Genomic DNA, 22,937 nt, shown 5'->3' with positions numbered 1-22,937 from the left:
ATACATATGTCAAAACTCACCAAGTTGTACAATTTAAGTATGTGCAGGGTTTTGTCTGTCAATTACACCTCAATAAGCGTATATAAAACAAGATTAATGGGTACCATCTAATAGGCATCTACTTTGTGGGGAAAAACTTTATATAAATAATTATTCATCTTCACTCAAGGTAGGTATTATTCAGCCCATTTTACAGATGATGAAACTGGATCAGAAAGCCGGGAGGTCATGCAGCTATGGTCAGGTCAGGCTCAGACCCAAGTCAAATGGCTTCAAAGCTGGGCCACTTTTCTCCGTACCGTGATGCCTTTCTACAGTGGCAAATTCCCAACCTGAAGCCACAGGCCATAACTCCCCGGCCTAAGAAAGACCTCGAAGAAGGCTCCAAATGAGAATGAGAGGCTGGGGCTGCAGGAGATCTCTGGCATCACTAAAATGACACCCTCTCTCTCTTGGATTGCCACTGCCACAAATACCTCCAACAGCCAAAGCCAGCCCATCCCGGGCCAGATGGGCTAAGGCAGGAAGTGGGCTGTGCCGGCTCCCCAGGACACCCTGGCCTCTACTGCCACGGTGGTTTTGTGTCAAGGACCTGACCAGACAGTCAGCAGAACAGACTCCAATTCCTCTCATGCTGCAAATAACATCCTTCCCCTTTCTGGGCCTCCATTTCCTTAAGTGAAAGACATGATGGCTAACGATCAAGCCTTCCAAGGAGATCTTTCGGCTCTAATTCATGTTCTGAGTGCCCTGCTGAGCCAAAGCTGAAGGCAGGGCACCACCTCCACGTAGCAGTGCCTCCCCAAATCACTCCCTCTGCCACTCTGCCTCCTCCCCTCAGCCCTGTCCCTCAGCAAGTATCTTCCAAAGACCCTGACTCCCTCCCCCATCTGCTGGTTTGTTCCCCAGATAGCAAGTTAGGTGCTTAAAACTCTGTGTTCGGGCCAGGCGCAGTGGCTCACACTTGTAATCCCAGCACTTTGGGAGGCTGAGTCATGTGGATCACCTGAGGTCAGGAGCTCGAGACCAGCCTGGCCAACATGGTGAAACCCCGTCTCTACTAAAAATACAAAAATTAGCTGGGTGTGGTGGCAGGCGCCTGTAATCTCAGCTACTTGGGAGGCTGAAGTAGGAGACTCGCTTGAACCCAGGAGGCGGAGGTTGCAGTGAGCTGAGATTGCGCCACTGCACTCCAGCCTGGGCAACAGAGCAAGACACCGTCTAAAAAACAAACGAACAAACAAAAAAACACCTCTTCAGGAGTCTGGAAACCCTGGACACACAGCTACTTGAGACATAATTTCTCCTTTAGAGTTCTTGAAGGAAAGGCTGCACATGAGTGGTGACAGAATAGATGGAAAAAGAAGGTACTAAACAGCCTTGAAGTATGGAAGCTCCTCCTCTTGTCCCTGTCAGATCTGTATGTCCAAGTGTGGGCCAGAGTTTCTTGCCCAAACAAGCTGAGATATTTGGCAGGGCACATAGTAGGCTTTCAGTAAGTATCTGTGGAACTGAATTAAATCCCTCTAGCCAGAGGAATAATCTCTTCCCGAGTTGCAGAGGAAAAGCAAGCATATCTGTCTTTGTGCGCTCCCCGGGAAACAGTTCTGAGAGTCCAGGGACTGACACGCCTGTTGCTTCTAACTGGCGGGGAGATCTGGGGGCCCAGCACCACTGGGCCTCACCTCCTGGGGCATCAGCTGAATGAGAGGACTACACTATAGCACTCTATAAATGCTCCCAGCTCTGGTGCTATCTTACTCTACAAGGAAGAGCCCTTGGGGTTTGAAAGGAACAGTGCAGCATTTTGCAAAGCTCCAAGCACTTTGAGGTGCAGCTGTTCACAGAGCTTCCGAGATGGAATGATATTCCCCGACGGGAGAGACTCTGTGTGTGGGAACTGCATTTTGGAACTACCACGTGGGCAAGTGCTTGCCATAAAGAGCACTCACTAGCTTTGAGAAGCTGTGGAGGTCACAGACTGCCTTAGTGTATCTCTTCTGCTTATGAGCTGTGAAATCCTGCGGAAGTCTCTTTACCTCTGTGAGACCCAATTTCCACATCCGTGACATGGGATAGATACCTTGTTAGCTCATTGCAGAATTAAATAAGATAATGTAGACAGATTACAAAACACTGTGCCGGGAACCATCATGAGCTCAATCAACAGCCTCTTCCCTTCCTTCCCTTTGTCATAAATAGATCTAAAGATTCTCAGAATAAAATCTTAGTTACGTCGGGCACGATGGCTCACACCTGTAATCCCAGCACGTTGGGAGGCCTAGGCAGGCGGATTACCTGAGGTCAGGAGTTCGAGACCAGCCTGACCAACATGGTAAAACCCCGTCTCTACTAAAAATACAAAATAATTAGCCAGCGTGGTGGCCCATGCCTAGAATCCCAGCTACTCGGGAGGCTGAGGCAGGAGACTCACTTAAACCTGGGAGGCGGAGGTTGCAGTGAGCTAAGATCGCCCCACTGTACTGCAGCCTGCGCAACAGAGCGACACTCTGTCCCGAAAAAATAAAAAATAAGATCTTAGTTGATTTTGCTGACCGGAAAACCAGGCCTCTGATGGCCTTAAGTCCAAACACACTAGAGAGGCACCTCGGGAAGTACACTGGGACTTCAGATACAGGGGAAGGACTAGGAAGGGAAGAGGCAGGGCTGGCACCTGGAGACCACCCACCACGTTCCCTGCCCGTCATATGTAAGCTCTGTGAGGAGGCGGCCTCCTGAGCAGTGCTCCACCCTCCACCCCTCCACCTGAGCGCCCTTCCTCCCAGGAGTACGTACTTTCGCCTCAGGCACTGGTAATCACCAGCTCAGTGGCCTGGGGTTCTTAAAATGAGGGTGTGGGACCAGATGGACTCTGTAGACTTTACCACCTTTATAATCTTCTGAACCTACAATTCTACAAGGATAAACTGGTGCTTAACGGATGTCCCACCCGCTCCCTATCCCTCCTTTGGGACACAGGAAGAGATTCAGGAAGCAGAGGGAGGGGGACAGAGGCTGGGACTTCATTATGCTAATTTATTAGCTCTAATCTGCTGCAACAGCAGGGCTTTGAAGAAAGAGGCTTTTGTTGCAATTTCACATTTGGCAGGAAGTCCCCCACACCCGCATTAGAGATTATGAGTCAAAAGCTCTGATTTCAGTTCTGGCTCTTATGTCCTGCATTGCTGAGGCTCCCTTTTCACACTTCTCTGACCAACTTCTTGACTTTTCCGGGAAGGAAATGTGCCCCAGATGTTGGCCAGTAAATGGTGGGTTTTCATCTGCCTTTATAAAAGGGTGTCAGTAATCCAAAGGCTCCCCAAGGAGCAAGAGCCAAAGGGGGAAATGCAGCCAACTTCTACCACTAAACCAAAGGTTGCCCAGTCAACTAAGCCCCTCTCTACAGGGGCAGGGAGGCTCACTGTACGCAAAACATTTGTTTTCATTATTTTATGGGACCCTCACGATTGTTGTATGAAATAATGACGGAAATCTCACTTTCATTTATTCACGCAACTCATGTTACTGGGCACCTACCGTTCACAGGTGAGGAAATGAAGGAATGCGTAGGGGAAGTGATTTCCCGGATGCCCCACAGCCTGGGGTAGGATAAGCCCTGAAACCAGCAGCTTGCTTATCTAATCGGAATTTCCAAAACAAAAAAGCCCTGGGTTGTAGCACTTGCCCATTTCCATGGCGTAAGTTTCCCCATCGTGGTCAGTTTCAAGCCACCCATTGTTTTTAATCGTTTTTAACAAGCAGTTTGCAAAATTCTTGAATATATAAAAATTGGGAAACAGAGTTTCCAGATTAGGGACAAGTTCTCCTTCTGCCTCACCTTTCTACCTCCACACAGGAAAAATCAACATCCTGTGGAAGCTTAAAGAGTAACCTTAATAGAATATCACCTGGAGGATTGTTAACAGGGGCAGGGTTTCAGATATATTGTATTTTCTTCCACAACAGAATTTTTCCAATCATTCTATGAGCACATATTACCTTTATAATCAGAACATATCTAGGTAATTAAAATCAATTTTTAGTGAGCTTCCCAGAATGTTTTGGAATAACCTCTCTGCATAATGTTTCACTCTGTCACCCTTGGGTTGAAAGAGAGAGAGCGCGGCATGCGCGTGTGTGTGCGTGTGTGTGTTTCCCAAGAGCTCCCTTGCAGAGCAGAGGAGGTATACTTAAGCATTCACCTGAATCTGGTGCAGTCTTACCTGGAGGATAAATGTATTCCCTTGGGAATTCAAATTTCACCAGCAACTGAGAAAATACAACTCCCATCAAGATTCCAAAGACCTGCTCTGACAAAGCAGAAGCCTCTTTGGCCACCAACTGACCTTGCCTCCCAATGGGCTGAGGCTGAAGCAGATGGTTTGACTGAACCAGAAACAACTAACTGCTCCTTCTTTCCTGAGAAGGCCCTCTGCCTCCTGCCCCTGCAAAAAAGGCATTGTGTCCTCTCTTCCTCAGGCTGGGCTTCAAGGGGTCTTACCTCAGCACTGGGATGGACACCTGGCACCAGGGCTTGGGACAGGCTCAAGGGGGCCAGTCCATTTCAGCTGGGCTCCATGACATTCACCACTTCTCCCTGGACTGCTGGTTGCAGAGCTCTGCGCAACTGGCTCTCCCCTTGCCTGCAGAGGGTTAAAAAACAACAACAAAGCAAAGTTTCACCAGAAGCACATATGTTAATACATTCAGGAGGAAGAGTCTTTGCTCCTCCCACTGCCAGCTCTGGGGCAGCCAGCCTCCTTTCCAGGACCTAAACGAGCTACATGTTCACCCAGACTCATCCCTCTGGGGTTGTACAATTTGAGAGTAAGTTGCAGATTGGGCAAAGCAAACTCTGCTACAGTCATGGAATCCTTGTGCTACTCACTACTTGTGGTAAGAAAAAGCAAGGGTTAGAAAGCTACAGATTGGGCCCAAGTCTTGTGTTTAGAGAAGGCCTGCGGACAATGGATTTCAATCAACAACTACATCAAGCTTGTTCACAGTCTCCTTTGACCTATAGTATGTTGTTTATGCTGTTACAAATGTGAATTCATGCCTGTAACCCCAGCTACTTGGGAGGCTGAGGCAGGAGCATCGCTTGAACCCGGGAGGCGGAGGTTGCAGTGAGCCAAGATCGTGCCACTGCACTCCAGCCTGGACAACAAGAGCGAAACTCCGTCTCAAAAAAAAAATTTTTTTTTAAGTGAATTTAATTTCTAATTCATTTTGGAAGCATTTTTAACTGATCCTAAATTTTCAACCCACATATTATTATAGTTGTCTGAATAGAGGGCATTTGTTTTTAAAGTAATTGTGTTTCCTTGTGTCAGAAAAAGTATGTTCAATCTATAAATTTTAGAAAATATAATTAAATGAAAAAGACAAAATGTACCCATTCTTTCTTCATCCAAGATAACTACAGATAACAGACTCTACCTGTTTCTTGTTTTTATTTTTCAGATTTTTTATAAAGATGTAATAAAGCTAGGCATGGTTTAGTAAGTGCTGTGTCAGTAAGTAATCTTCAGCAGCATCATTTTAATGGCTGCATAATATATATGTACCCAAGGATCTCCAATGAGCCATGTATAGTGCCCCACAGAGCTGTACCATAAATTGTACCCAACCCTCCAAGCCTGGACACTTAAGGCATCTTCAGCCTTTTGTTTTGTTTTTGGCTAATGGCAAATAGTGTTTGCAACAAAATCTTCCAGGGAGTCCCATGATTATTTTCTTCAGACACAGTCTTAGGAATACAATTGTGCTGGGTCAAAGAGCTTCCAAATTCTTCAGGCTTCTGAACAGTCTTAGCATGCTACCTTCAGGACTACTGGTACCATAGAAACTGCTCCCAGCAATGGAGAAATGTGCCCGTTCCCCTAACACTCCTCTCTCCCCCAAGCCCCTCCCTCACCCACATATCCTCGTTCACCTGGTGTAACCATTTCTAGTGGAAATGAAGGTGCAGTTCTCCAAGTCTGACTTTTCATTTTTCATGCTCACACTCAGCTCAGCCCCAGCCTAAGATAAGACCCATTATGCTAAATGAACTCTGCTAATCAAGCTTGGGAAAGAGGGGTACATGAATGACAATTCGTAAGGAGAGAAAGAGAAACCCGTGGAGGGACAGGGGAGTGATAGATACACAAGGACGGTGTCCAGGGGAAAGAAACCCTTAGATACAAAGAGAAACAAGAGTCATCCCATGAGACGGGAGATGCTGATAGACAGAACTGAAGCTGAAGTGAGCCACGCGATGGGTGGTAACGTCAAGACCTCACAAAGATTCAGGACAGAACAGGGCAACAACAAAGGCATCTGGTGAGACGGAAAAAGAACAAGTTGCTTGAGGCTTCGGGCACTTTGCTGCTGTTTGTAATTAATGCCAATAAAACACCAGGAGCCAGAGTCACTGTGGGGAAATGAGAGCAGTCAGGGAAGAGGTCTTTACAGGCAAACAGCTGAGCTAGTGGTCAGCTAGGAGCCACCCACAAGGAGCCCTTCTGGGGGAACAAGAGCAAAGTGCTCCTGGGGTGGAGGTAGGGTGGGCACTACTGGGCTGACTGTTCTGCCTCCTTAACAGGAAGGAAGACTCCACTCTCCATCTCTCCCTAGCCAGCTCTTGTATCCTTCCTTTCACTCCAGGCCAAACTTTCAGTGAGAGATGGAGAATTCACCTACACAGATAACTAGGTTTCTCAGCCCTGTGACCCAGGCAAAAGCCTTGGGGACCTGTCTCATGCCCCTTTCCAGCTGACCAGCCCCATGCCCTGTCACTCTCATGCACCCTACACTCCAGCCATAGCAATCTGCAGATTCATGAGGGAATGGGGGATTCCTTTTGTGCTTCTTAAGTCCTTTGGAAAATGGTTTGCAGATCTCCAATATTTAGGCAAGTCATTCTACCTGCCCACCCTGCCCTTACCCCACTTGCTCATTCATCTGGACTTCCCCTGATGGACAAAGGGTAGAACTCTGACTTAAAGACAATTCATCCATACATAAGGAAGCTGGGCCAATCTGACACTCTTTCAAAACTGCAACTGTGAAAAAAGACTCTAGTCAGCTGGTGGTAGACCCTAGAGTTCAGGGAAAGGTAGTGGTGGAACCATGACAAGCAAATGCCATGCACAAGATCAAGTGATGGGGCCGGGCGCAGTGGTTCATGCCAGTAATCCCAGCACTTTGGGAGGCCAAGGCGGGAGGATCATCTGAGGTCAGGAGTTCAAGACCAGCTTGGTCAACATGGTGAAACCCTGTCTCTACTAAAAACACAAAAATTAGCCAGGCATGGTGGCGTGCACCTGTAATCCCAGTTTCTAGGAAGCCAAGGCAGGAGAGCTGCTTCAACCCAGGAGGTGGAATTTGCAAATTTGCAGTGAGCCGAGATCAAGTCACTGCACTCCAGCCTGAGTGACAGAGTGAGACTCTATCTAAAAAAAAAAAAAAAAGATCAAATGATGGAGCTACAGGGACTCTATGGAAGGAGAGGAAACTGGCCTACAAAGAGAGCAGGGCAGAGGCCCAGGGAGAGGTAGACAGGACACCATGCAGGCCCAGGACAGCAGGTATGTAGTGAGTCTAGTGGCCGTGAGGCTCGTCTGTGCATACTTCTTACTCCTGCACGCACTCCCTGACCCCCTTCAATTTGGGAGGGTGTCTCTGTTTCTTGCAACCAAATTGTTCCACGTAAAACAATCTCTCCAAGGCCCTGAGGCTGCAGCAATCTTGGGCTGGGAAATCAGAACAGAAAGAGCAGGACTTATTTCCAGCTCTGCTCAACACAGCAAATCTATGCAAACTAGAGGCCTGGTACTGAGGGCAGGTGCTGCAAGTAACCCAGCCTGTGAGGCCCGGGCGGGAGAAAAGTTAAAATGGGCCTGGATTTCTTCATCTTGTGCAAGAGCTTTGTTTAAATGGGCTCTGGGGTCCCAGCTGGCTCTGGCTCCTGAAGCCTAAGGGGGCTGTGAGACTGGGGGCTCCCCTATGACCTAGTGCACGTCTTGGGCAGGGCTTGGGCCATCCATTGTAAGCACTCAAAAACCTATTTTTTTAAAAAACTTTTTTCTCAAGTTTGTAGCTGAATTTTTGATAGGTAATCAAAATCTACTGGATGGGGCCAGGCGCAGTGGCTCATGCCTGTAATCCCAGAGCTTAGGGAGGCCGAGGCCGAGGTGGGTGGATCACCTGAGATCAGGAGTTCAAGACCAGCCTGGCCAGCATGGTGAAACCCCGCCTCTACTAAAAATACAAAAATTAGCCAGGCGTGGTGGTGGGCACCTGTAATCCCAGCTACTCGGAAGGCTGAGGCAGGAGAATCGCTTGAGCCCAGGAGGTAGAGGTTGCAGTGAGGCGAGATCGTGCCATTGCACTCCAGCCTGGGAGACAGAGCGAGACAGAGAGTGATGGAGCTACAGAGGCTCTATGGAAGGAGAGGAAGCTGGCCTACAAAGAGAGCAGGGCAGAGGCCCTGGGAGAGGTAGACAGGACATCATGCAGGCCCAGGACAGCAGGTATGTAGTGAGTCTAGTGGCCGTGGGCCACTAGGGTAGGCAGGTACCATCTCAAAATAAAAAAGATAAAAAAAAAAACAGAAAACAAAACGAAACAAAAATCTACTGACAGGACCACGCTAGATTGCTAAAGTGTAGTTGGATGACTCTTCTATCTTAAATTCTAAAGTTTTTTTTTTCTATTAAGTAGATTACATAACTTCCTCCTATCACCATACTCAGCACTGCAGATTCAGCTGATCATAGGGTCCCCAAGCCTCCTATCTACTCACGTGCTTCCTGGCCGTTTTAATATAGTTTCCACTTAATTCATAACGCTCTGTAATCTGTCACCACAAGTTCTGCTCTCTGACCTCCCTCCTATCCCACAAGGGTCACTGGGCCTGACACCCAGATTTGGTCTCTCTACTTTCCTCTTGAGGCCCAGCCAGCCAAGATTGTGCTCAACTCCTTCCTTCTGCTCAGGGCCTGTTCTCTGTTTTATCTCTTGGGGCAGCCCTTACTGCACTGTCCCCCAACTCCAGAGCCCCTGGCAGCAGCTCAGCCAATCCCCTTTCTCCTCTGCCCTTAGACCCAGAAGCATCTAGATGACACAGAAGATGATTCTAAGGAAGAGGGTGGCTAAATGAGAGGCTGCCTTGGGCGCAGTGACTCCTTCTTGCCTCCAGCAAGTGTTTCCTTCAAGTAAGTGTACAATGTGTGAGGCACCAACCACAGACCCAGAACCAGGATTTGGAGAGCTCACCAGGAACCAAGGAACCCAAAGAAGTTCATAAATTGAGACAAGAATTTCATGGCCCAGCCCCTCAAAGCAGAACCATCGCTCGAGTGCTCTGTGTTGACTCAGAGGATGGGTTCACCTGTCACAGCAGTAAGGCTGTGGCCCCAAGCCCCTGGCTTCAAGGAGCCATCCCCACTCAGCACACAGGAGCCTCAGCGTGAGATAACCCTGTTAACCCTGGAGCCATTCTTCCACATTGTCTGAGATGTGAGCAATGGTTTTGATTATGTTTGAATATGGAAGCTAAATAAGCTAAGAGCTTTTATTGATCCTTGTGCATAAAACATTCCAGGATCTGGGTCTCCACAAATCTGCTGAACACAGCAGTCAAATCAGAAGACACTGCACCCAAAACACAGTAAGAACGTCTGCTAAGATAAGGAGACTTCCCGGATTATTTCTGTCCCCCTCTTCCTCTCCCAGGGCTCACATCCCTTCTTGATGGTTCATATGGGGAGCCCAGATCCAACATTACGGGGCTCCTGTCCTAGACCTAATAATATTCACCATAAATGTTCCTTTATTTTTAATTTCAATTTTTTTTTTTTAGCAACTACTGTGTGCCAGGTGCTTTATGTACTAAGTTATTCATTTATTCTTCACACAAGCCTATGAAGCGAGGAGTGTCTTCTCCATTTTCAGATGAGGTGACAAGAGCTTTGGTGACAGCACGGGCACAAAGCAGGTAAGTGACTAAGCCAGAGTTCCACACACAAAGCTGCCTCCCACAGCTGCCTCCCAGGGGCTTTTCTTTATCTTCCCTTTAGTGCTAGGCCAAGAGATTCCAGCAAAGAGCTGAAACTAAGTATGAGTTGCACACTGAGTACATGGGTGAGCTCTGACAAAAAGAGAAAAGGTGTCTGCATTTAGAGAACCAGAAAAGGGAAGCTCTTCTGCCATTGCCATATGCGAAATTTCCAAAGGAGGGTGCCTCTGCACATTTATTTGATTGTGTTGTTAATATCTTCTCTACAGCAAACAATCATTCAGCTTTGATTGGGTGCCTATTTTAGGTGCCAATCTGGATACAGGGGGAGACACTGAGCCCTTTTTAACTTATTTTATTTTATTTATTTATTTATTTAATTTTTTTTTTTTTTTTTGAGATGGAGTCTCGCTCTGTCACCCTGACTGGAGTGCAGTGGCACAATCTCTGCTCACCGCAATCTCCGCCTCCCACGTTCAAGCGATTCTCCTGCCTCAGCCTCCCGAGTAGCTGGGATTACAGGTGCATGCCACCACACCTGGCTAATTTTTGATATTTTTGGTAGAGACAGGGTTTCACCATGTTGGCCAGGCTGGTCTCGAACTCCTGACCTCAAGTGATCCACCAGCCTCGGCCTCCCAAATTACTGGGATTATAGGCATGAGCCACAGCACCCGGCACAGTGAGCCCTTTTTTAAATCAAAGCAACACACACCAATGATTTTTAAGGTCCAGTGGTACTGCAAGGCTGTAAGGAGAAACAGCAGGCCCTGCCCCACCCCTCCATATCCCTAATTCTGTCTTTCAACTCCTGTATCTATTTCCAGAGTCGTCTCACTGTATCTAAATAGCATGCTTATATGGCTCTGGATTTTTTTCAATATTAGATATTATTCATTGACTTACTATTATAGAAAATAAGGATTTAGCTCCTTACCACCATTCCATATACCACCTCTCCTGTCCCACATTCTCCCAATAGTTATACCATTTTTTATTAAGTCAACACTAATAGCTATGTTAGTAAGTTACATTATTTTGTCAAGTAATTATTAAGTTACATTATTATAACCAGATAAATTATTATTCATAGCTGAGCCATGTGTGGTGTTACAATTAATTCCTTTCATGTATATTTCTTAGTTGCCATTTGTAGAGTCCATTATTACCTCATTTGTTTGTCTGCTTAACTTTCTATGTACTTGTCACGAATTCAGCCCTCAACATTCCAACAAAACTATAAAACTCATCACAGTACACTAAATATACCATTATGTACTAATCTTTTTTTTTTTTTAATTCTTAAAAATCTCCCTTCTGGAACCTTCCATTCTCCTCCTTCAACCTGAAGTGGTTGCTTTCTGTGCTTAAAGGAAGATCCCATTTATTCTTAGTTTACTGTCTAGTTTTGGAGAAACAAATGCATCATAGATTCCTCAAAAAAGGCTGTGTGGGAGATAAAATCACTGAGACTTCTCATACCTGAAAATGTCATTATTCCACCCTCATATTTGATTAATAATTTGTCAGGATATAATTTCTCAGTTGGAAATACTAGCCTCTCAGAATTTAAGGAATGGCTTGTCTCCTAGCTTCTGTAGCGATAGATGATGTCAATCATATTTCTATTGTTATATATAATCCATTTGGGTGGGGGGAGGATTTTCTCCTGTCACGAAGCTTTTCTTCTGGGGTATGTCTTTTTTTCAAGTCACAGCCCCAGGTACTCAAGTGGGCCTTTCAATGTCCTTCAGTTCTCGAAGTTTTTCTTGTATTATTTCTTTAATAAATTTTCCCCTTCATTGTCTCTATTCTCTTTTTCTGCAAGTCTTACTATTCTGATGTTGGGCTTCTTAGAATAATCCTTCTTATTTTTCTTTTCTTTTCTTTTAGGCGGGAGGGACAGGGTCCCACTCTGTCACCCAGGCTGGAGTGCAGTGGTACAACCTCAGCTCACTGCAACCTCAACCTCCTTGGCTCAAGTGATCCTCCCATCTCAGCCTCCCAAGTTGCTGGAACTATAGGCGTGCACCACCATGTCTGGCTAATTTTTGTATTTTTGAGTAGAGGTGGGGTTTTGCCATGTGGCCAGGCTGGTCTCAAACTCTTGGGTTCAAATGATCCACTCACCTTGGCCTCCCAAAGTTCTGGGAATACAGGCATGAGCCACCGCACCCAGCACATTTTCTTTCTTTCTTTGACTTTCTGCAAGGTTCTGTAAGTTTTCTTCAATTCTATATTCCAAACCCTCTACTGATTTATTCTTCTATCACACTTTTAATTTCCAAAAGTTCTTTCTTAGTCTCTGAAACTCCTCTTTGTTGCACATTGCTTTTATTTTATTAATGCAACATATTCTCTTATCTCTCTTAGACTAGTAATTACAGGTTTTGTGAAGTTTTCTTCTGCTCCCTATATTTTCTCTATTTCTTGTGAGTTTCTAGTGTTGTTGTCTCTTTTAATTTCTGCCTTTCATGTTTCAAACTTTTCTCAAATATCTGGTGATCGTTAGCTGTCTTTTTAAATTGAAAAGTGAGACACTAAAAACTGACTGGATGTTCTGTGTGCATGATCAGTGCTTCTGAACTGGTGGATCTTACGGGAGGGTGATTGTGAGTCAGCTGTACATTTTGTTTGGAACACCCTAAATATCAATATCTATAGGCTTTTTCTCTTGGGCTCTTAAGTTTATGCAGAAAGACTCCTCTAGCCTCATGACTAGGGAAAGCAGAATCTGACTCTAGTATCCAGCACTGTGTGACAGAAGCAGAAAAAGTGCTGGGAGCAGCGAGAGGCCTCGCTGGTGAGCATGTGGACTTTCCCTCATTCCCTCTGGTATAGAACTGCATTTCACACATGCCCCTCTTAGCCTGGCCTGCTGTGCCTGATCTTAATCGGGTCTTAAAACTGAACATGTTCCTGGAAAGAGCCTTAAAGGAAATACTAATTACCAGGAAGAAAAAAAAACACACACAAACATTTTACAGGCATAGATTTATAAATAGGCTCACATCAGTCCAAATCAAGTTTTGCCACCAAATGGGTTAAGAATAAAGCTTGACTTTCACAAATTTTTGGACTTGAAAGTTGCAGATAAGGGCTTGTTTGTGTATGCATTTCCTACACCTCCAGTCACACTTGCAACATTTTTCACAGGGATTTTTCTCACTCTGTGGGACCGGCTGCTTGCAACAAGATATGAAAAAAATGAGGCAGTTGAGATGTGGGTGCAGGGGGAAGGCCAGGCTCCACAGAGAGACGATCTAACGACACAGTCACTTGGCAGGTTTGAGTCCTAGTTCTACACTACTAGCAAGCTGTGTTACTCTGAAAAAGTTGTTTAACCTCTCTGCGCCTCAAAAATCACAAGCATTCCTATACACCAGCAAAACACAAGCAGAGAGCGAAATCATGAATGAACTCCCATCCACAATTGCTACAAAGAGAATAAAATACCTTGGAATACCCCTAACAAGGGAAGTGAAGGACCTCTTCAAGGAGAACTACAAACCACTGCTCAAGGAAATAAGAGAGGACACAGGCCGGGCATGGTGGCTCACGCCTGTAATCCCAGCACTTTGGGAGGCTGAGGTGGGCGGATCACAAGGTCAAGAGATCAAGACCATCCTGGCCAACCTGGTGAAATCCCATCTCTACTAAAAATACAAAAATTAGCTGGGCATGGTGGCGCGCACCTGTAGTCCCAGCTACTCAGGAGGCTGAGGCAAGAGAATCACTTGAACCCGGGAGGTGGAGGTTGCAATGAGCCGAGATCACACCACTGCACTCCAGCCTGGGTGACAAGAGTGACACTCCATCTCAAAAGAAAAAAAAAAAAAAAGAGAAGACACAAACAAATGGAAAAACATTCTGTGCTTGTGGATAGGAAGAATCAATATCATGAAAATGGCCATATCACCCAAAATAATTAATAGATTAAATGCTATTCCCATTAAACTACCATTGACATTCTTCACAGAATTAGAAAAAAAACTACTTTAAAATTCATATGGAATCAAAAAAGAGCCCATATAGCCAAGACAATCCTAAGCAAAAAGAACAAAGCTGGAGGCATCCAGCCACCTGAGTTCAAACTACACTACAATGCTACAGTAACCAAAACAGCATGGTACTAGTACAGAAACAGACACACAGACCAATGGGACAGCATAGAGATCTCAGAAATAAGACCACACATCTACAACCATCTGATCTTTGCCACACCTGACAAAAACTAGCAATGGGAAAAGGATTCCCTGTTTAATAAATGGTACTGGGAAAATTGGCTATCCATACACAGCAAATTGAAACTGGACCCCTTCCTTATACCTTACACAAAAATTAACTCAAGATGGATTAAAGACTTAAATGTAAAACCCAAAACTATAAAAACCCTAGAAGAAAATGTAGGCAATACCATTCAGGACATCAGTACAGGCAAAGATTTCAGGATAAAATCATCAAAAGCAATTACAACAAAAGCAGAAATTGACAAATGGGATCTGATTAAACTAAAGAGCTTCTGCATAACAAAAGAAACTATCATCAGAGTGAACAGACAGCCTACAGAACGGGAGAAAATTTTTGCAAGCTATCCATTTGACAAAGCTCTAATATCCAGAATCTACAAGGAATTTAAACAAATTTGCAAGAAAAAAAAACCCCATTAAAAAGTAGGCAAAGGACATAAGCAGACATTTCTCAAAATAAGACATTTATGTGGCCAACAAACATATGAAAAAATGCTCAACACCATGGATCATTAGAAAAATGCAAATCAAAACCACAAAAAGATACTATCTCATGCCAGTCAGAATGGCAATTAGTAAAGCCATGAAACAACAGCTGTTGGTGAGGCTATGAAGAAATAAGATCGCTTTTACACTGTTGGTGGGAATGTAAATTAGTTCAACCATTGTGGAAGACAGTGTGGTGAGTCCTCAAAGATCTAGAACCAGAAATACCATGTAACCCAGCAATCCCATTACTGAGTATATACTCAAAGGAATATAAATCCTTCTATTATAAAGATACATGCACGCATATGTTCATCACAGCACTATTTGCAATAGCGAAGATATGGAATCAACCCAAATGTCCATCAATGATACACTGGATAAAGAAAATGTGGTACATATGCACCACGGAATACTATGCAGCCATAAAAAGGAAAGAGATCATGTCCTTTGCAGGGACATGGATGGAGCTGGAAGCCATTATCCTCAGCAAACTAATACAGGAAGAGAAAATCAAACACCGTATGTTCTCACTTATAAGTGGGAGCTAAACAATAAGAACACATGGACATAGGGAGGGGAACAACACACACTGGGGCCTGTCAGGGGGCCTGGGGGAGGAAGAGCATCAGGATAATTAGCTAATGCATGTGGGGCTTAATACCTAGGTGATGGGTTGATAGGGGCAGCAAACCACCATGGCCCATGTTTACCTATGTAACAAACCTGCACATCCTACACATGTATCCTGGAACTTAAAATAAAATTAAATTAAAAAAAAAAAAAAAAACACCTCTCTGTGTCTCAGTTTCTTCATGTATAAATTTTGGGTTATTCCAACTAATTTTGAAATGTCATTGCGAGGATTTTGTTAAATTCAGCCAACAAATGTGGATTATGCCTATGATACCTGAGGCATTGCTCTGGGTCCTAAAGAAATAGCTGTGAGCAAAAGAGATAACATCCTTGCCCTCATGGAAGCAAGTTCCTAGTGAGAAAAGACACAGGGTAGTAACTCTGATGGCCACCTACGCTATTGAAGAGCAACGAGGAAGGATAAAAGGGAGAGAGCCAAGTATGACGGTGGGAGGAGACAGGCAGGAGATTATAATCTTATATAAGGCTGTCAAATGGCCTGTTTGACAAGGTGACATCTAAATAGAAACCTGAAGAAGAGACGAAAACAATAGGATACATGAAGGAAGGTGTCCTGCCTGGAGGAAGCAGTGGAAAGGCTCTGAGACCAAAGTGTGCTTTATATCTGAGGAGTAGGCTCAGTGAGGTGAAGCAGAATGAAGCGGTGGAAAAGAGCAGGAGATGAAGTCTGCAGGGTCTGAAGGCTGGGTCACACAGAATCCTGTAGGCCTTTCTAAGCTCTGAGTAAAAGAGGAAGCCTTTCCTGGTTTTTGGGCGGAAGAATGACACATCACTACAGCTTTTAAAATGATCACTCTGGTTACTGTTTTGAGAACATACCACAGGAGCAAGACTACAAGCAGGAGGCTCAGTTATGAAACGATTCTAAGAGAAAGAACAGGTCTTCTGTCCTGGACCAACATGAATTTGATGAATTGAGTAAGTAGTTGTTTCTTAATTTATTGTGAAAGCACAGCTGACATGGTTTGCTAACAGAGTGTGTGCAGCGTAAGAGAAAGAGAATTTAGAATGACTCCAGAGTTTAAGCCCTAAAAGATGGAAAGATGAAATTGTTGTCCACTGAAATGAGGATGGCTCTTTTAGGGAGAAAAGCAACAGTTCGATTTTGGGCTTGTCATATTTGAGATGTATATTAGATGTCTAAGGAAACTTGTCAAGTAGATGGTTGAATATCTGAGCATGGAACTCAGGGGAAAGGTGTGGGTTGGAAACATAAATTGAGGGTTGTCAGGAAATTGATGATATGAGATGGCCAGGGCATGAGGAGACAGAGAAGAGGCCAAGTCCAAGGGCCACTCCCGGAGGCACTCCACAGTGACCAAGTGAAAATGAGCCAACAGAGAAGCGCTTGAACCCGGGAGGCGGAGGTTGCAGTGAGCTGAGATCGCGCCACTGCACTCCAGCCTGGGTAAGAGAGTGAGACTCCATCTCAAAAAAAAAAAAGAAAAGAAAAGAAAATGAGCCAACAAAAGGAACTGAGAAGGAGAACCTAGTGAGAGAAGAGGAAAAGCAAAGACAGTGATGTTCCAGAAGCCAAGAGAAGAAACTATTTCAAGGAGGATGGAATGGTCAATTGTATCAAACGTTGCTGATCCGTCAAGATAGGGACTGATATCTGACCACTGGATTTGGCAAGAGAGGATACTGGTGAGCCTGACCGGTATGGTTTTGGTGGTGTGATGGGTACAAAAGACTGATCATGTTGAGTTTAAATGAGAATGAGAGAAGAGGGAGTGCAGGGTGCAAATGCAGACAACTCTCTCCAGGAGCATAACAATTGGCACACCCCCTCCCTTTTCACCTCCTGCCGTGAGTAAAAGCTTCCTGAAGCCTCACCAGAAGATGATGCCCGTGCCATGCCTGTACAGCCTGCAGAATCATGAGCCAAATAAACCTCTTTTCTTTATAAATTACTCAGTCTCAGGTTTTCCTTTACAGCAATGCAACATGGACTCATACAGTAGTACCCTTATAAAAGAGGCTCTGGAGAGCTAGTGAGCCCTGTTAGCACGTGAGGACACGGTGAAAAAGCACCATCCATAAATTAGGAAGCAAGCTCTCACCAGATGCCGAATCTGCTGGTGCCTTCAACTTCGACTTCCCAGCCTCCAGAACTATGAGCAACACATTTCTTTTGTTTATAAACCACCCTGTTTACGGTATTTTGTTATCACAGCCTGAATGGACTAAGACAAAAGGTATGAAAGTTTTCCTCCGACTGCCATTATTTTTTCAGGTAAGTTTAAAACAAGGTTATCAACTGAGAGTATGGATAGGGAAGGTGTTAGAGGCCTGAAGAGAGAGAAAAAGGTGCGAAACAGTCATCTAGATGACAGAGGAATGGTCATGCTTCTCAACTATCATTCATTGGAATTAACAGCACAGGTTAACAAAGAGATACTGGTGCCCAGGTCAACCTCACAAAGACTTTGATTTCGTTAGTTTGAGAGGAATTCAGGCAGCAATACGTGTTATAATTCCCACCAGTAACACTAATGACAGCCAGGGTTGAGAACCAATGGACCAACAAAATGAAGCGACATGGCCTACAACACCAATGTCCCCTTAAGAGTCATGGCCAAGAATTACGGCCGGGCGCAGTGGCTCATGCCTGTAATCCCAGCACTTTGGGAGGCCAATGTGGGCAGATTGCCTGAGGTCAGGAGTTCGAGACCAGCCTGACCAACATGGTGAAACCCTATCTCTACTAAAAATACAAAAAATGAGCGGGTCATGTTGGCAGGTGCCTGAAGCTGAGGCAGGAGAATCGCTTGAACCCAGGAGGCAGAGGCTGCACGCAGTGAACCGAGATCACGCCATAGCACTGCAGCCTGGGCGACAAAAACAAAACTCTGTCTCAAAAAAAATAAACAAAAAAGAATTAGAGTGGGACCATTCAGGATGACACTATGCTTTTCTACAGTCACACTCAGATTTGTGGAGTAGGTATGGTGTTCAAAGAGCTGGATTTAGCCAGGGCTAAATGAGATACTTGTAAAGCATATAGCATGCCCAGACATGGTAAGAGTTCAGTAAATGAAAGCTTCTACGTTGGTTTTTATCACCACCTAAGTGACACACAACATGCATGCAGCAAATAAAATCCTGTTTTTATCTCATCCAAATGATTCACCCAATCATATCATATCACAGAACTTTAGAGTCATTTGTGAATAACTAAAACCACAAATGTATATCCTTAACTATCAAGGTGGTCTTCTCCGGTTCTTTTTATTTGACACTGAGCACTGCACAAAGGGTCACTGGACTTCCCAGAAATCACAGAAGTCACAGGTCACCCCTCCTCCCACCTACCTGCTGTCTGAATTTGATAACAACCGTTTTGTACCATTTTGTGAAGCCCCTCCATCCACATGACCTGGAGCCTGCACTTTAGTGAGCTCTGCCTTTGCAGTTCCTGCCTGGTAATCTGTCCCACTCCCTCTGAGGAGGCCCACTCCTGCTCCTAGCCCTAAGCCTGGAGCCCAGATACCTATGGAGAGATCACTGGGATGACAAGTGCCACCTCAACACCCTCTCTCCCCCAGTCAGGCCTGGCTGGATTCCTGCCCATGTAAAACCACCTGCTGGAAAACGACTGCAGACTCTATCCTGACCCAAACTGAGTAGGATCAAATGCCAGCAGAGAGGGGAAGCCCGAGGGCTCACCTGTCCAGGGAGCCTCCACTGTTAGCTCTGCCCTCCCTTATGAGTGGATCCAATGCCGCCCCCGCCCCAACTGCCTGGCAGATTCTTCTTCATTCTTTTAAAGCCTTTGAGGATATCATCTCTTTTTCTGGCCTTCTCTGCCCCTGCCTCCAGCTCCCTCCACAACCTGTGCAACTTGCTTTCCTTTGTGCCCCCTTCCACAGACCTGGCTCTCCTCCTAGACGGAGAGCTCCTCCAGGGAGAGGCTGTATCTCATTTCTCTTTCTATTCACAGCCCCTAGCAAAGTGGCCCATCAGGTGGACAATAACTGAGAATAACCGTTCACATGTGCTGTGATATTAAAAATAACCACGATTTATTGGTCTCCAACCATGTGCCCAAAACTAGGTTAGGCACTACCTCTAGGACTCATACCAATGCTACAAGGCAGAAAGGATGAATATAGACTAAGACGGGAAACTGAGGACCAGAGAGGCCAAGCTGCCAAGCTTGCACACCTGAGAAGTGGCATATCTGGAATTTAAACCCGAGTCTGTCTGGCTACAAAGCGTGTGGTTTTTTTTCCGAATGATAAGGTCTTTCTGAGGAAGGTGACATTGCAAATGGTAGTTAACAGGGAAGGCAGTGAGTTGCCTCCAAGCCCTCCTACTGTGAGTCACTGGATCTGGCTGGGGAGACAAGGGCAGGACTCTTCAAGTACAGAAGGATTCCCTGTGAGACGCCTTTGGTTCATCTCCTCCTGGCCAGTTTTTTTCCCCTCATCCAAATTTGCAGCCCAGAATAAGATGTTCATTGTGAAAAGCAAAAAAGGAGCCGTCACAAGCCCTCTGGCAGGAATCATCTTCTGGGGATTCATTCCTCACACTGTCAGCCACCACCTCCAGCTCAGGCCCAAGGCCAGCCTCCTCCCGGCACCGGCACTGTGCAGTCCACAAAGGCAATCCCTGAGGCAGGCTCTTAGGTAACTGATAACTCAGCCTGGCTGCCGCGTCACAGCTCCCTAGCTGCCTTCTTCCCTCTCTCACCTGGAACAAATTCCTATGACCCTGGTTCCCAAAAGGATAAGACAAGAAGAACAAGGTCCCAAGCTTGACTCTCCTCCAGGGCTCAGATCCATGAACCATCCCAGAGTATTTTCCCTCTTTCACCCACCTGCTTGGCTTTTATTTCCAAGGCTAGAATTGGTAGGTAGGAAAAATGACTCTCTGGTGGAGCAGGAGGGCCCATTACAGCCTCACGGGCTTCCCACCACGGGCTACTGCAAATCCACTGCCTGCTCTCACACCTTGATCTTACCAAGAGAACACCCACTCAACTCACTGGTGGCTGGAAGTGTTCTTACCTCAGTGGACAAACAGGAGCATCGGGGGGCTGAGCTCATTCCATGAGGACTCCTAAGGGCTGGGCAGGATACTGGGCCCAGGGCTGTGCAGAGAAACCAGTCATCATTCCCACCATCCAGGACATCACGGTCTAACATAGCAAATTTCACATAGCATAGTGAGCGTGGCACAAGAGATCAGAGGTCTTCTCTCTCCTTTGTGGGCCATGAATTTGAGGGGGGTCCTCCGGAACTGAGGCTGGCTGGAGCTGAGGCTGAGCCAAAGGTGTTGGTATAGCAGAGAGACCAGTGAGATAAGGAAGAAACGGATCTCTTCAGCGATATGGAATAGCCTGGGTCTCTCTCCAACGACCATACACACACACACACACACACACACACACACAATGGAGTTTCTGAACCCCCAAGAGCATACCAGGCCCCAGCCCACACCCTACAACCATCCTGATCCTTCCCGGAGCAAACGTCAGGTGCCTCCAGCCACACTAGCTCAGAGCAGAGGTCTGGCTGCCCGCCCAGTTTGAAGAGTGTTGTCAGAAGCCCAATTTCTTTGAGGCCAGGGCCTTGCTTTGTCCTCATCGGTACTTCTGGAGAATAAAGCTGGCCACCGAAGTCCCCTGACAACCCTATCCTTCCTGGTCCCTCTTTCAGACCACTGGCGTCTACCAGACACGGCAGGGCCTGCCGGCGTGGCAGCTCCACATTCATTCCTGTAGCTTGGCACGTCTGGAACAGCCTCCTCCACCCTCACCAAGCTGTTGACAGCCATCCCGACATAACTCTGGCCCAGAAATTCCCCAGCAACCAGGAAGGCAGGCAGGAGCGGTCTCTCACCCAGGCAGGGAGAGAGCCAGACACACTCCCTGCCTCCTCCCTCCCTCACTCTCTGCTGCCTTTCATTACAGCCTCTAGCTGGTTAACTGAGTCAGGGAAGCAGTTTCTTGCCTGTTGACCAGGTTGTTTGTGTCAACCCTGTAGGGGCTGTGTCTATGACTGTGAACATTTTCACAGACACCTGTGGGTGCTTGAACAGATGTATGCTCTCAGCAGAGCAAGGGGCGTGTCCGCAATAACAAACCCTTCTGTGTGCCTCTTTCAAACTGTCTCATCCTTAACGTCTATGATCTAATTTGAACATAAAAACTAATCTCAGGCTAGGCAGTGGCACAATTATTATCCCCTTCTATAGGCAAGGAAATTAGGGTTCTGATTAAGTAGCCTGGGGCCACACGGCTGCTGGATGGTGGAGTCTGGACCATAATGTAGGCTCTCATATTTACCTAAAAATTTACCTACAAAATTTACATCTAAAACATGTTTTATTTTATAGGTAAACGTAAATAATAATAAATACAAATCTAAACATAAACGTAAATGTATAAAATAGACTTACTTATAAAATATTTACCTATACAATAATTTTTACATTTTGTGTTTCATAAAGGTGGCTGATTCCGGTCTCTGTGCACCACAAATCATAGCACAATAGAAAAACCATGGGCATGGCTGTGCAGGCAGCACAGGGAGCTCAAATCAGTCTCACCACCATGCGACTCTGGGCAGATAAACATCACTATTTTTTAATGCTCACCTTCTCTGTACCATTGCACTTTTCGTGTATGTGCTGCTGAAGCAAGCACAGATCTCTCACCCTTAACTTCAGTTCCCTCATGTGTACAGTAGAGATAATTGTACCTGTGCTATAGGGTTGTTGGGCAACCTAGAGATATCTACGTGTAGTATCTGGTGTGCTGTGGACGCTGTATGAACAGCCGCCATGTTTTCCTTCATCCTTGCTTCTCCAACCACGAACCACCAACAAACTGCTCCCAGTAACCCCAGACATGCCACGCCCCTTCATCCCCAGGCCTGTGTTCCTGCTGCCCCCAGGCCAGAAAGGTCCTTTCTCCCATTCTCCACCTATCAAAACTCCATCGGTCTCCTGGGTGAAACCTTTTCCATTGTCGTGTGGGCCCCAATCCCCAGCTGTCCATCTGATTGATAACATATTTTGTTCTGCCTAGAGTGAGGTGTTTGCATAACTGACTCTCAAATCCCCCACAGTGTTCATCCATCTGTATCTCCGCTCCCACTCTTCACTCCCCAGGAACCAGTTTTTAATGGTGCCTTTCGGAATAGCTTCAGTGGTCTGATTTAAGTAAGACTAGTTCATTATTTATAAAATGTCAATCAATATGCGAAACTATATAGAGCTAAAAATCACCCAAGAGCCCTCTATCCAGGAAAAAATGAATGAATTAGTATCATTCCTCAAGTCTCTATATCTGTATATGGATAGAAGTGTGAAAGATGGAAGAAAGCATGCGTGAAAGGATAGATGGGGATTGCTTTACACAATAGCTGTTTTGGGTCAGGAGCAGTGGCTTAGACCCGTAATCCCAACACTTTAGGAGGCCGGCGGGAGGATCACTTGAACCCGGGAGATCGAGTCTACAGTGAGCAGTGACCGCGCCACTGCACTCCAGCCTAGGTGACAGAATGAGACACTGTCTCAAAAAATAATAAGTT

The 22,937-nt window shown here is 45.8% G+C and overlaps 1 protein-coding gene across 8 annotated transcripts in view; it reads right to left on the bottom strand.

The window, feature by feature from the left end:
• ST6GAL1 (ST6 beta-galactoside alpha-2,6-sialyltransferase 1) overlaps positions 1 to 22,937 on the bottom strand; it is a 148,627-nt gene that overhangs the window by 109,873 nt on the left and 15,817 nt on the right. For 3 of the 8 annotated variants that reach the window (XM_063805249.1, XM_063805250.1, XM_063805248.1), the window contains 2 exons: positions 20,409 to 20,662; positions 4,502 to 4,643 (listed from right to left, as the gene is read on the bottom strand). The exons of 1 other annotated variant lie outside the window; for it this stretch is intronic. The gene's annotated coding sequence lies outside the window, so the exon portion shown is untranslated. The remainder of the gene's footprint in view (positions 1 to 4,501; positions 4,644 to 20,408; positions 20,663 to 22,937) is intronic. 4 more of the 8 variants (XM_063805251.1, XM_016939985.4, XM_009446929.5 and 1 more) reach the window with 2 other exon arrangements.

Source organism: Pan troglodytes, chromosome 2, assembly GCF_028858775.2.
Source record: "Pan troglodytes isolate AG18354 chromosome 2, NHGRI_mPanTro3-v2.0_pri, whole genome shotgun sequence".
NCBI lineage: Eukaryota > Metazoa > Chordata > Mammalia > Primates > Hominidae > Pan > Pan troglodytes.
The sequence above is the reverse complement of the archived record's forward strand: the minus strand, read 5'-3'. Positions and strand labels throughout refer to the sequence as shown.